General features: G+C 40.6%; 1 pseudogene; it reads right to left on the reverse strand.

The window, feature by feature from the left end:
• Positions 1-10,842: 10,842 nt before the first annotated feature.
• On the reverse strand, positions 10,843-12,336 carry LOC111172683 (riboflavin kinase pseudogene; annotated as a pseudogene).
• Between the last annotated feature and the right edge of the window lie 1,277 nt (positions 12,337-13,613).

A 13,613-nucleotide genomic window follows, 5' to 3' on the forward strand; every position in this document is an offset into this window, starting at 1 on the left:
CTCAACAATAACAAAAACAACCTGATTAAAAAATTGGGTAAACACTTGAATAGACATTTCTCCAAAGAAGATATACAACAGATGGTCAACAAGAACATGAAAAGATGCTCAACATCACTAATAATCAGATAAATGCAAATCAAAACTACAGTAAGATACCACCTCACAACATTAGGTTGGACACCACCAAAAAAAAAAAAACAGAAAATAACAAGTGTTGCACTACTATATATAAAACAGATAACTAATATGGTCCTACTGTATAGCACAGGGAACTCTACTCAATACTCTGCAATGACCTATATGTGAAAAGAATCTAAAAAACAGTGGATATATGTACATGTATAACTGATTCACTTTGCTGTACAGCAAACACTAACAGCATTGTGAATCAACTATACTCCAATAAAAAATTTTTTTAATAATTAATTTTAAAAACAATAAAACAACAAGTGTTGGTGGGGATGAGCAGAAATTGGAACCCTTTGTGCACTGTTGGTAGGAATGTAAAATGTTATAACCACTGTGGAAAATAGGCAGTTCCTCAAAAAATTAAAAATAGAATTATCACATGATCCAGCAATATAGATAGATTTAAGACACAAATAGCTATCTATCTACGTATTTATATATGTAGATATAGATATGGCTGTGATATATATCAATATATATATATTGAATAATGGAATATTATTCAGATTCAGCCTTAAAAAGGAAGAAAATTCTGATACATGCTACAATTTGGATGAACCTTGAAAACATTATGCCAAGTGGAATAAGCCAATTACAAAATGACAAATACTGTATGATTCTACTCATATGAGGTACACAGAGTAGTCAAATTCATAGAGTAATAAAGTAGAATGGAGGTTGCTAGGGCTGGGGAAAGGGAGAAATGGGATGTTAGTCTTTAATGGGTACAGATTTTTAGTTTGGAAAGATGAAAAAGTTCTGGAGATGACTGATGTTGATGGTTGTAGAACAATGTGAATGTACTTAGTGCCACTGAACTATACACTTAAAAACAGTGAATATAGTGAACTTTATGTTATGTACATTTTACCACAATTAAAATGAATTGGGAAAAAAAAAGTAAAGACTTCTTCCTTCAGATATGCTTGTCTGAGTCAGTTTGGTCTCTTGGCTTCATTCTACATATGGAGCTCTGGTCAGTGGTCCAGGCACCTCAATGGGCATTCAGGAGTGTAAGTATAGTTTGCTCTATTTTCGTTTGCATACTTGAAATTTGCTGAGAGTAAATCTTAAGTGTGTTCTCACTACGCCCCCCCGCAAAATGGTAACTATGTGAGGTAATGGACATGTTCATTAACTTGACTGTGGTAATCATTTCACAATGTATATATACATTACAGTATCAGGTTGTCCACCTTTAAAAAAGTCACATTAATAACCTAAATATATACAATTTTTTTCAATCATACCTGAAAAAAGCTGGGGAAAAATTTTATAAATTACATTCAATTTAATTAAATATCATTTAAAAGCAGCCATGTCTACCCCTCAGTGCCCTAGTTATACTCAGAGGGAAATGGAAACAATACTGAGCCCCTCTGAGAAACCAGAGCCCTCGACAGGAAGAGTGGATGACTAGAACCACGTTATCAGTTCTTCTCAGTCCCAGAGGAAGGAACTGATTAACCAGATCACAGTAAAGGATGAGTTAGTTTTACACTGGAAATAGCTAAAATTGCTAAGCATGTATTCATTTATTCGACAAATATTTATTGAATGACTACTGTGTGTTAGGCATTTTTCTAACCATGAGTGCAGCGGTCTTGACTATTAATCTTTACTCATGATAGCTGTCATATCCCATGACATCCTAGGGAAAATAATGTGTTAAGGGGACTTCTCCTGTGTCCAGGACCATTGAGATAGGTGGGCCCCCTTTCTGGAAGACACTGGATCTTTTTAGACATTTGAGACAAGTGGGCCCAGGCAAGAGGAGGCAAGAGACCAAAGGCGCCCACTGATATCCCTATCCCCAGAGTGGCCCCGGCTTCAGAACCCTCATCTATACCATGGAACTCAGCTCCTTCTCATCCCCAAAGGGAAGCTGGACTTGAGAATAGTGCTGAGCAGTTGCCTTTGAGGAACTGGGAGCATTAGAGTAAGATGTCCAAATAAGCACCAGATCATCAATATTATTCCATCACCCAACAAATAGTTATTAAACTATTAAACCCTTATTATATTCCAAGCATGGTTTTAGATGCTGAAAATCTAACAACACGGGTAAAATCCCCTACCCTCCTGGAGCTTATCCTTAGTGGGAATACAGACAAGAAGCAAATGAATCAGTACATTGTGTGATAGGGTGTGATAAAGGTTATGAAATGGCATACAGGAGAAACTGAGATAGGAAATGCTGGGGAAGCTGGGATAGCAGAGGCAATTTTAAGTAGGAGTCAGGAAAAGTACCAAGAATTGTCATCTGAGCAGACTCCAGGGAGTGAGGGCTCCCATGGTCCCTGCAGGCATCCAGAAGGGGAGGGCCGGCAGCTGGAGCCAGGGATGGGTGGGCATCCCTAGGGAAAAAATACAGAGTGAGAGGAGAAAGGGACTGAGGATCAAACTCTGAGAAACCCAATGTTTAAGAAAAAGGCTAAAGGACACCAAGAGTTCACAGCAGGAAGAGATCAGGAGAGAAAATGGGCAATTGTGTCAATGCTTCTGGGATTGTAAGATAGGGGATTAACAGGAGCTCTGCTTGCCTGCGGGGCTGGTTACAGGACCCCATGAACTCAACACACCTAGCACTCGACACCAAAAAGAGTGAATGCTATTGTATGTAATATTTTAAGTAAACTGATGGGGGCATCTACTAAATTTGCTACTAGAAGAGCACTGGTAACTCCAAGAGGTGCAGCAGCTTCAGAGGAATGGCAGGGAGGGGGAGAAATGCCATTTTAATGGTGAGGCAGGTGTGGGGTGTGGTGAACATCCAGGCTTCTGGGCTCCCCGGCTGGAAGCTTCCCCGTGGCTTCTTATAACACTGAAACGACCCACCAGGGAAAGCCTTGGCGCACCCTCTGCTCAGCTCCAGTCTCCTGCCTGCTCTGCTCAAACCCCTCTGGCCTTCTTGCTGGGTCCCAACCCGCTACTTGTGTTCCCCACACAGGATCTTGTGCTCCTCCCTGCCAGCCTTTCACACGGCTCCTTGGAAGACTTCCTCAATCACTTCTAAAATGCACCCCTCCATCCATCACTCTCTACCATGTCAGGATGCTTTATTTTCATCACACCACTCTGTCACCCTGAAAATTATTTAATATTTGTGCTACCGTGTTTATTATTTAGCTCCCCAATAAGAGGAAAGCTCCAAGAGATTGGAAACGTGTGAGTCTCGAGGCTCACCATAACCCGGTGCCTAGAACACTGTCACATATTAGGTGCTCAATAAAATTTTCTTATTTTTAGTTTTATTACTATTATAAAGTTCGAACTGTTAGATTTTGAAAATTGAACAACAGGTTTCATTTCGAGATTCCTGATGGCCATGGAAAAATGGGAAAATAAGGTGATTGATATTACCCATGAAGTAAAAACATAAAAACCCTTCAGGGTAAAGCAAGATTGTCGGAGAACTTGCTTTGGCCAGATCATCATTGTGGCCTTACTGAGCAACACAGAAGAAAATATTTTTAACATTATTTTTGCAGTCAATAAATAAATCCCATGCAATTATTTCTTCTTTAATTCTTTCAAGTAAGCTGAAGTCAAAAGACCAAAGAACAGCCACAGGGCAGGAATTATTTCTAATTCAGTCTCACATCCAACAAAAAAATTCTTGCACTGACCTCATTGACAGTGTGGATGATCCTCTCCTTTTTTATTTTAGAGGCACACATTTAATTAGTGCTTCAGAAGTGCTACATTTCACCTAACCTCTAACTCTCTGAAATATGTGCTGCATACCCATTTTACGGATGCGGAAACTGAGGTTCACAGCCTACAGTCAGAACTGATAGGTGATGGAGACAAGGCTTGAACTGAGGTGTTTGACTGTCTAGAGTAGGGGTCGGCAAACTATGCTGGAAGATCCGATCTGCTTGCTGCTTGTTTTCGTAAATAAAGTTGTGTTGGGACCCAACACACTTATTTAGATGTATCATCTATGGCTGCTCTCACACTGCAATGGCAGACTTGAGTAGTTCCATATGGTCTGCAAAACTGAAAATGTTACAGCCTCTTATAAATAAGTTTGCCACCCCCTGCTCTAGACTTCGTGCTCATCCCTTTCATCTGTCTACCACCTTAACAAATATGTCTCAGTTTATCTGTTGCTCTGAAGGGAAAAAAAAGGCTTTGTATAAAAATAGAAAGAAGAAAATGTAAATTGGGAGCTCTACGTGCAAAATTATTCTGTTACTGAAACATCAAAGAAGAATATTTTGTAAACACATTTTCTGGGGGAGAAGTTTTCATCTTTTTTTTTTTTTGGTCCTGGTTCCTTCCAGACCACTTAACTGAAATGGAACACATATAAAAAGGATATTAAAAAATACATTCAATAAGATCATGGCAGTGCAGTATATGCAACAAATCACACAAGCAGTTCTGGTTTTGAATTCTGTGGCTTCACAGCAAGTAGAAGTAAATGAACCTGTTGATATTTATGAGGACAACACCCATCTTCAGTGGGTAACTTAAATGTAACTCTATATTTAATTAGTCACGTTAACTCAAGTCCAGCAAACACATCCAAATTAACTGGTATTTAAGAGGTCTTCCCAGTTAATCTAATTTTCACTTTATGTATTTCTGGGAGAGGTTACAATAAATGAGGCATAGCACATGCATTGAAGTGACACCCCAGAACTGTACAAGGAGTTTCACTTGGGAGGAGGACCTTCACATTTACTTTCAGAATATTCTTGACAGCAAAGGGATAACGATGGTGATGATGATTGTCAAGACTCATGCAGCTGGGTCTGTCCCTGTTTGTGTGCCCCTAAGAGGACAGGAAGCAGAGGAGCCCGTCGGGGGTGGCCCATCTCCAGAACAGATGCTCCCCATGCAGTCACACTCAGCAAGGATGTGTACAGAAAGTGTGAGGTTATTGATTAGAATCTGGGCTAAGGAACACGGCTTCTCCAGGGCTCCATGTAAGGGCTAAATGTGGCGCTGCCATCAGATCTGGAAGCAGCTTGGGGGGTGTGGGGCCAGTCCCACTGCATACAGTTACTGTGGATGAAACGGGATCAGCTCCGATGTCTGGTCACCTGGTGATGGAGAGCACAGGCTGTGGTGTGAGACACCCCTGGGGGGTCAGGTCCAGACTATGGGCTTCTAGGCAAGTCATCTAAACTCTGAACCTCAGTATTTCCATCTTTAAAGTGGAGTTAGTAGTTTCTTCCTCTGAGAATTATTGTGAGAATTCAGTGCTGCACTTGACTGCATGTAAAGTGTCCGGCCCAAAGGAAGCAATTAATAATTGCTCATTATTTTTATTATTACCTCAAATTACCTATTTCATTCTGTTGATGGTCTTTCTCTAATTAACATTACATTATATTAAAATATGAGCTACTTATTTGTGGAATAAATATTCCTTGGCAACTGTTATATGCCAAATTTGGAACTAGTTCCGAGTTATAGAAAAATTTATAAGACCTAAAGTCCTACCTTCAGAGAACTGGCAACATAGAAAATAAAATAGGCGCATGCAATTACCTAAAATAATGAGAACAGCAACAATTAATAACCTGGGGCCTCAAAATGTGCCCATGGTGCGTGGGCTGTAGACTGTTCTATGGCGTACGGCGTACACGCTTTATTTTTAAACCTCACGACAATCACCAAGTTAACCACTGTTTTTTACAGATGAGGACGCTGAGATCTGACAGGACAAATAACTTGTCCAGGGTCAACCCAGCAAGCACAGACAGAAGTGGGACCTGGATTGAGTAGAGCAGAGGCCATCTGGAAACTCTTCTGCTACCAATTTAGGAATAAAATTCCAGACCAGGGTTCTGTGATGGTTCCTGGGACCTGTGCAGCTTTATCAAAGGCTCCCCCAACCCCAGTTCCCTTGCCATCCCCCAGAATGGGAACAGGAAGAGCATCAGTCTGGCCATAGTCCAGTGATAGGAACACACAGTGAGGCTAATCTTCTGGTGTATGAGCCTTAGTCGCTGCACAGCAGCTCAGTCGGTGGGTTCCCCAAGGAGCCGAACCTCGGCCTGGAGGCCCAGGAAGGTCAGGCCAGGCCCAGAACATGCCATAGTCTCAGCTGGGTCTCCTCAGCCTGGAGGATTCCTCTGGGCTGAAAGAGTGAACTCCTTATCTCCACTTCGGGAAGATGCAGTTCAGCCTCCCAAAGGTCACTTTGAGAAGCCCCATTGATTAAAGGTGTTTCGTGTCATTATCCAGGGGAAGGAGTGGATTTTGCTTCTTAAAGAGGACTAGCCTATATCCACATAGACTCCAGAGAATCATGGTGCCAGAGGTGTCTTAGCGATGGCATAGGCCTTCTTTCCTCTGCTCAGATATTCAGTGCTCGCTTTACAAAGCAGGCACCCGCTTTTTGGACCTTGAGTCATTAGAATATCTTTGTATTTTAAGCCCAAGTGTTCCTTCCTGTGACTTGTACCCTCCAGGTCTGTCTGAGCAGTTGCTTCCAGTCCTCCATGAGAGTCTTCAGAGATGGAGACCATGTCTTAGAGAGGTCTTTTCCAGGATGAATAACCCAGGCTCCTTTACAAATTCCTCCTGTGAGAAGGTGTCAGTTCCTGGCTTGTCCATGGGTCTTCAGGGTTCTTGGAGCTGAGCCAGATCAGGGTCTGCCATCGCTGCCTGGGCTGTTCCTTTCTTTGCCACAGGACAGTCCTGGCTCCCCATGACTCACTATGTGCTAAAGTGAAGTCACAGAGTGTCTCCTTAGATGCTGCATCTGCCCAGCTACAGTTCTTCTATATTATGCTTATGAAATGGATTTCTGGAATCGAATTTTAGAATCTTCCATGTACTCCTAAGAAGCTTCACCTTGTTGGTCTTGGCTCAATTTGCCATTTTTCAAATTTATTTCAAATCATGATTCTGTTTTCCATTGTATATGCTTTCATGTTTTAAGTTATTAGAATGTTAGATAAATGTCTTCCATGGTGTCACTCAACTCACTGATCGAATGTTAAAGAGGATAAACTCAATGACGGAGCACTGTGGCCATCCACTAGCGAAAACACCAACTTGACAAAGAGCCAATATTTAACATTCTTAGATGCAACTGTCCCCTAACCAACAATCGCTAAACTGAAAATCCAGTAGAGCAGAGATGATTTCAAAGGGACTCAGAGAGCCAGACCTACACCACTTGCCTTCATCCAGTGTTTCCTGTCCTCAGAACTGAAGCCTCTGGGTTCTCATCCTTATTTTTTGGATCCACTGCCCTAGACTAGTCCTCAGTCTGCTGATCCAGGGTCTAACTTAGACTCTCAGCCCAGCGTGTAGGCCCAGAGCCCTGCAACCCTGACCAGATGCTCCAGGCACAGCTTTCTAAAGCAGGCATTTTCACTGTTTTTGTCGTGTTAATCTTGCTATAAGGGGCACACATTTCTCTCCAGTACCCCCTGGCAGACTCTTGGGGAAAATCAGTGTGTGTGTGTGTGTGTGTGTGTGTGTGTGTGTGTGTGTGTGTGTGTGTGTGTGTGTGTGTGTGTGTGTGTGTGTAAAGTGTGTGAAGCCAGAAGGCCTGAATTCCCCCACTAAGCGGGGCTCCTCCCATCCTTCTTTTCATAGCTAATTTAGTTAAGTGTTTGAACAATGTAAATCTGGCAGCTCCCCTCTGTTAAAGCCACAAGATTGAGGACAGCTGCCGCCCAGCTACCAGCCCTCCAATCCAACCTCCACCCGCTTTCCTGAAATAGCAAGGCCCGCTTCCGTCCCTCCTTCCCTGGAATAACCCTGGGGGAAGGATACTCCATTTCCTACGCCCAGACTGCATTATTTATTACCACCTCAGGAGTCCATATTTGGAGAAAAAAATATCACCTCTGTGTGGAATGAAATCATGCAGTTGCAAATAACTGATGTGTCTGAATTCAAAGGAGCTCTCAAGGAGATTGTGTATGTATGTAAGTAGGCGTGCACTTCTCAGACAGAGAGTATATGATCTCAACTCTGTTCCCTGACACGCAGGGTGACCCAGGACAGAGCAAGCAGGGCTCTGGCAACCTCAGGGACCCTGGGGAGCTTTTCTTCTTGATCACTTTCAACTCACCTGGATGAAGATACCAGGGAGTTCATCTCCTTAAAAACACAGTCACTGCCGAGTCGGTGGTTAGAATGGAGCCCACACAGCACGTTGGAGCACATGCCCATGCTTTTTCTTAATTATCTACTTACTAAAATCAATCTACTCACCTTGCACCAGGTGACTTAGTTTTAGGCACAGATCACTCCTGTCCAGACCACACATGGTCTCTTCATTTTACACTCCAGATGACCATGGAGAGCTTCAATGATTTTCCTTCCTAGGGGCACATTGGCTGTACCTTCTGCAATAAATGCATTCCAGAAAAGTCATGTGGAACCCTAATCTAGCTTGCAACACACTAAGAGTGTTCAGTATTTAAGGTCCCTTGAGTTAGTTTGTGCAGTGAAGAATCACTTTATAATCACTCTATAAAGGATCACATGTGCTCCTGCAATGTTTCTCAAAATGAGACATGCCTTCCCAAGTTACACTGCTTATATTTCCAGAGCACCTTAGGCTCCATAATAAAAATCGCTTTTACCAAAACACAGCCCTTCTAGAGTGAGTTATTCTCGTTCCATGACAGCAGTCCTTTTAAGTCTGTAAGTCTGAAATCCAAGGCAGGGGAGAGAATGAGTAAAAGGTCGCTGTCCTCATGTTGGAAATGGAATCTATTTTCTCCATGGACACTAACTAGATTTTAATTCCATCATTGACCGAGGGGTCAACAGTTGCCATCTAGATGAAGAATCAGAGCTTGGGAGTCATTCACAATGGATCAAAGCCTAGTTTCTCTTCTTTTTTTTTTTTTTTGCGGTACACGGGCCTCTCACTGTCGTGGCCTCTCCCGTTGTGGAACACAGGCTCCGGACGCACAGGCTCAGTGGCCATGGCTCACGGGCCCAGCCGCTCCGCGGCATGTGGGATCCTCCCAGACCGGGGCACAAACCCGTGTCCCCTGCATCGGCAGGCAGACTCTCAACCACTGCGCCACCAGGGAAGTCCTCTTCTTTTCCTTTTTAATGCATGGCTATGGAATCTCCTGACCTCCTGTCTATGGCAGATGCAGGGGGATGTGCTCATCACAGGCTCTCAGTGAATATTTTATGATGACAATAACCATCATCATGGGGATCTGTCAAAAGCACTGAGTGGTCTACAACACAACCAAAAACTCGTGGACTGGTGGTCCACTGGTGGAATTTTAATTGCTAGAATCTACTAAGATATTCTTTGTGATGAAATTGTAGAAATGTTCTAAGTATATTTTTAAAAGTTGTACCTTCTCCATTTTAGGGACACAAATAAGTTACATTGTTTGAACCCTCTACACACTTACTCATTTTTGTCCACTAGATTTGTCCCAACAGAGTGTGTCAACATCACCTACTACAACAGCACTTCTCTTCCTCTTGTTGTATTGCTAGAAACTTTTGTCTACTACATTTAATGTTTTTACATTCAGCATAGAAGAGTACAACCTGTTATATCTTCATTGAGGATTTTTTTCTTTTAGTGGAATAAATTAACACTATTTATCATATTGACTGTGCCAGCCTTGGGTTCCACCTTGTCTCCTATTCATGTTCCACTCTTGCCTTCTTTTTTAAGAAGAAACATCACTTGGTCAAGATTTATTTCAAGGCCTGAAAACAGTGACTAAGCAAAAATGGCCCTACTGCAATTTCTTATAATATATAAATACTTAATATAAAACTCAAAAAAATGTAGACACTATTAACTAACTCCTAAACCACACACTAAAGGTTTTTCAAAAGCAATAGTTATTTAACAAAATGTAAGATGACAATATCAAAGAATTTTCACACTTAAAGAGGACACAATCAGTCGCAAGCTACTCAAACACAAATCTTTTTTACGTTTTCCATGTTTGTTTTTCACTTTGTTTCATAGAACCACTGATAATTGAGGCTTCTTTCAAGTATAGGATTTCTAACATTAAATTACATTTTCTAAGTATTTCATTAAAGAAGAAATGAAAAAGACACATATTACATTGTTTGCCATAAATTCATACACCAAAAAGTCAAAGTAAAAATCCATCTGAATTTATTCCTGCTTCCCCCTTCTCCAACATTAGCTTTAGATGTTTTTCTAAATATTATATAAACAGTTTCGTTAAAATTAGTTCTCTCATTTATGCAGATTAGGGGAAAATGGTTTCATAATGAGTTATCTTTAAAATTACCTTCTAGATAGCACTCCTTAGCCTTAAATTACATTGTGCACACACAACTACAACTGTTTGCATTTGCTCAGGAACATATAATCACATTAAAAACAAATAACTTTGTACTTCATAGTTTAGTTGGCTCTTAAATAGTTTCCCGGGGTGGGGGTGGGGGGTGGGGAACAAATATTTTGTGTTGTTTAAGAAACTGGTATATATAAATGAACTGACAGGTGTTCGTTTAAACTTTGAGGAAACCTACAGATGAAGTTTTGGGTGTTTTTCCTAAAATGCAAGAGATATGCGCTTAATCACTGTTCATATAGTGAAGGGATGGGATGGCAGATACAGACGCAGATGAAACTCTACATTTTGTAAATGTAGAGTTGGATATTCTAAATGGAAAAACTGACACTGACAATTGTATACAGGAAACAAAGGTTAAGAAAAATGTTGAAGAATAGCTTACTCTTAAAAAGAGAGAAGTGTTATACAACACAAAAATGAGAACTAGAGATTCGAAAAACACTCATTTTACTGTTTTAAAAGAAAAACAAAAAATAATAGGGAGAGAGTCTAGACCAATTAGAACTGAGGCAGCTGTAACAAAAATGGAACACAGTACAATGATTTGAGCCCTTAAAGGAAATGACTAATTAAAATGAAATTTCACAAGTCTTCATGTCTATAATAATATATAAATGCACAAAATACAAAAAATACCAAGTCTGGATTTTTCGCCTTAGGTTTGTAATAAACTGTCAACCCTCTGCTTAATATAGTTACTTTTATAAGCCTTCTGATTAGCAGAGCATGCTATACAGGTACATGCATGCTAAAATTTTACCATGAGAATTATAGTTCTCATCTCAAACTAGTGACTTGCCTGTTACCCGTATTTATATATATTTCATTTCCATTATAAAACACGTAAGACCTTTCCAGTGGTCCATTTTAATCAACATATTACATAAAAAAGAAAATTTTTTAAATGAACCTTTTTAGTACTGTAATACGATGGGTTTAATTGAACAGTTGGAACATAATATGGTAACTACATTGTACTGTTTAATTCACAGCTGTAGGAAAATGTTTGATTTTTAAAGTATAACCAAGATGAGACTGTAGTTACGAGCAGTAAAATATTAGAAAACAGTGAATGAATAAATAAGATGCTTTTCCATCAGTGGCCATTATTTTACTTTTAGGAACCTGGAAGAAATTGTCTTCTCTGAGTTTCAAATGTTCTGGTAAATCTAGTCGTTTCTTAAGCTTCCTCAATATCACCTTGAATTGCTGAAATAAGTGACTCTAAAGAATCAAAGTTCATTTCTGGTCTGAGGTAGCCAACGATGGCCACATTGAGAATTTCCCCGTAGAAGTCCTCTTTGAAAGCATGCATGATATGAGTTTCCATGGACTTTTTTGTATTCTTGCAGTATGGGTTCCATCCTACCTATGCTCACCACCATCTTATGGACGTCTCCACTTCCAACACTGGCCCAACCATAATATATGCCAGTGGATGCATCAGCTGGAAGATTATCTACTACTTGTTCAGGAAAGTTAGCTGTAGGGATGCCCAGCTGCTTGGAGCCGCGACCGAAGCCCAGCACCACCTGGCCGCGGCAGAAGTACGGCAGGCGCCTCATGACCCCGTCCGTTCGGGGTGCGGGCTGCGGTCCAGTCCGCGCGTCCGGCGGAGCCTTAGTCGAGGCGGTGCCCGGACCCCCCGGACCAGCCGGGGGACACGGGCGGGAGCTCCGCAGGCCGGCCGGCCGGGCAAGCGCACCGGCGTACACGGGCAGAGCGGCGCGGACGACACGCGACGCGGCGAGACCTTCACGCCACTGACCGAACAAAAGGTGCCGAGTGACTCAGAGGCTGCGTCTGGGCTCCAGAATGCCCTGCTTTTGTCTGGATTCATCTTCTTATGTCTTTGCCCATTGCCTTATTTTTATTATTTTGGGATTGACTGGGTACACTGATACAATATTTAGTTTTAACCCAATATAAAAGTCTGTGATTCAAAGTGAGAGTTTATCCTGATCATTTTATTAACAAGATTTATATGTTTAGTTTTATGTCTACTATAAAACATGGTTTTATGGGTTTTGTTGTTTTATGGTTCTTTTTAATGGACCTTTTTTAAAAATGTTTATTGGAGTATAGTTGCTTTACAATGTTGTGTTAGTGTCTGCTGTACAGCAAAGTGAATCAGTTATACCTTTTTACAGACTACAGTTATCTTTTTTAACTTGACTTTTCCCGTGATTTTGGAAGTCATATCTACTATTTTTATCCTATTAGTAATGACATTAAATTAAAATGTACTGATATCTATTTTCTCTAATTTTCATTATCAAAAATAGAGCAATGTCAATTGATTATTCCTTATGTAATATGAGGAATTTGTTTTTACTTCTTGTCAACACACATTTTAACTGACAATCCCATTTGGGTCACAATCCTTTTTTCCTCATAATTCTGTAGACAATTCTGTCTTCTTCATGTTGCAAAGGAGAAGTGGGAGGCAAGCTTTATCTGCATGGATACTCACTGAATCTGTTTTTATTCTTGAAATTAAAATAAATTATCAAAATTAAGTCTAGGCATTAATTTCTTTTCATTATTTTTGTCTGATTTTCAGAAAACTCAAGACTTTCTCTAGCTCACGAAAACTTCTCCCAAATTGTTTTTTAATAATGGCTCCATTTTTATTGGTTCTTTTTCTGAAATTCCTAGTGTTTACATATTAAACATGTCTCTTGTCCATGCTTTTTATATATTCTCCCATTCTTTTTATCTCTTTGTCTTTTTTCTCTGAGTTTTGTGATGTAAAAGTTGACTTTTGCTCCATCAAGCCTGTTTGCTGCAGGATCCATTTTGCTGTTCACTTCCTCCATTTCAATCTGAAATGAACATTTTTTTTTTTAAATCTCCATGCTGGCTTCCATTACCTGTTTGTTTTTCTCTTTATGGTTCCCTGCTCAAATTTCATAGAAGAAATGTCCTTTTGAAGCTTTTTGGAAACACAAATCAGGAGTGCTTCCCGCGTCTCTTGCAGAAACTATATTTCATAGAAAAATATTTTCTCTGATTCCTCAGAGTGGTCCCTTCTGTTGAACTCTGCTATCTTTTCATTTGCCTGGCAATTTTTCTCTGTGTGCTCATCGTTACAAAGGGAGCACAATATTTGTCCAG

Source organism: Delphinapterus leucas, chromosome 16, assembly GCF_059928025.1.
Source record: "Delphinapterus leucas isolate spDelLeu-1000000601 "Yukka" chromosome 16, BTC_Dleu_Yukka2, whole genome shotgun sequence".
NCBI lineage: Eukaryota > Metazoa > Chordata > Mammalia > Artiodactyla > Monodontidae > Delphinapterus > Delphinapterus leucas.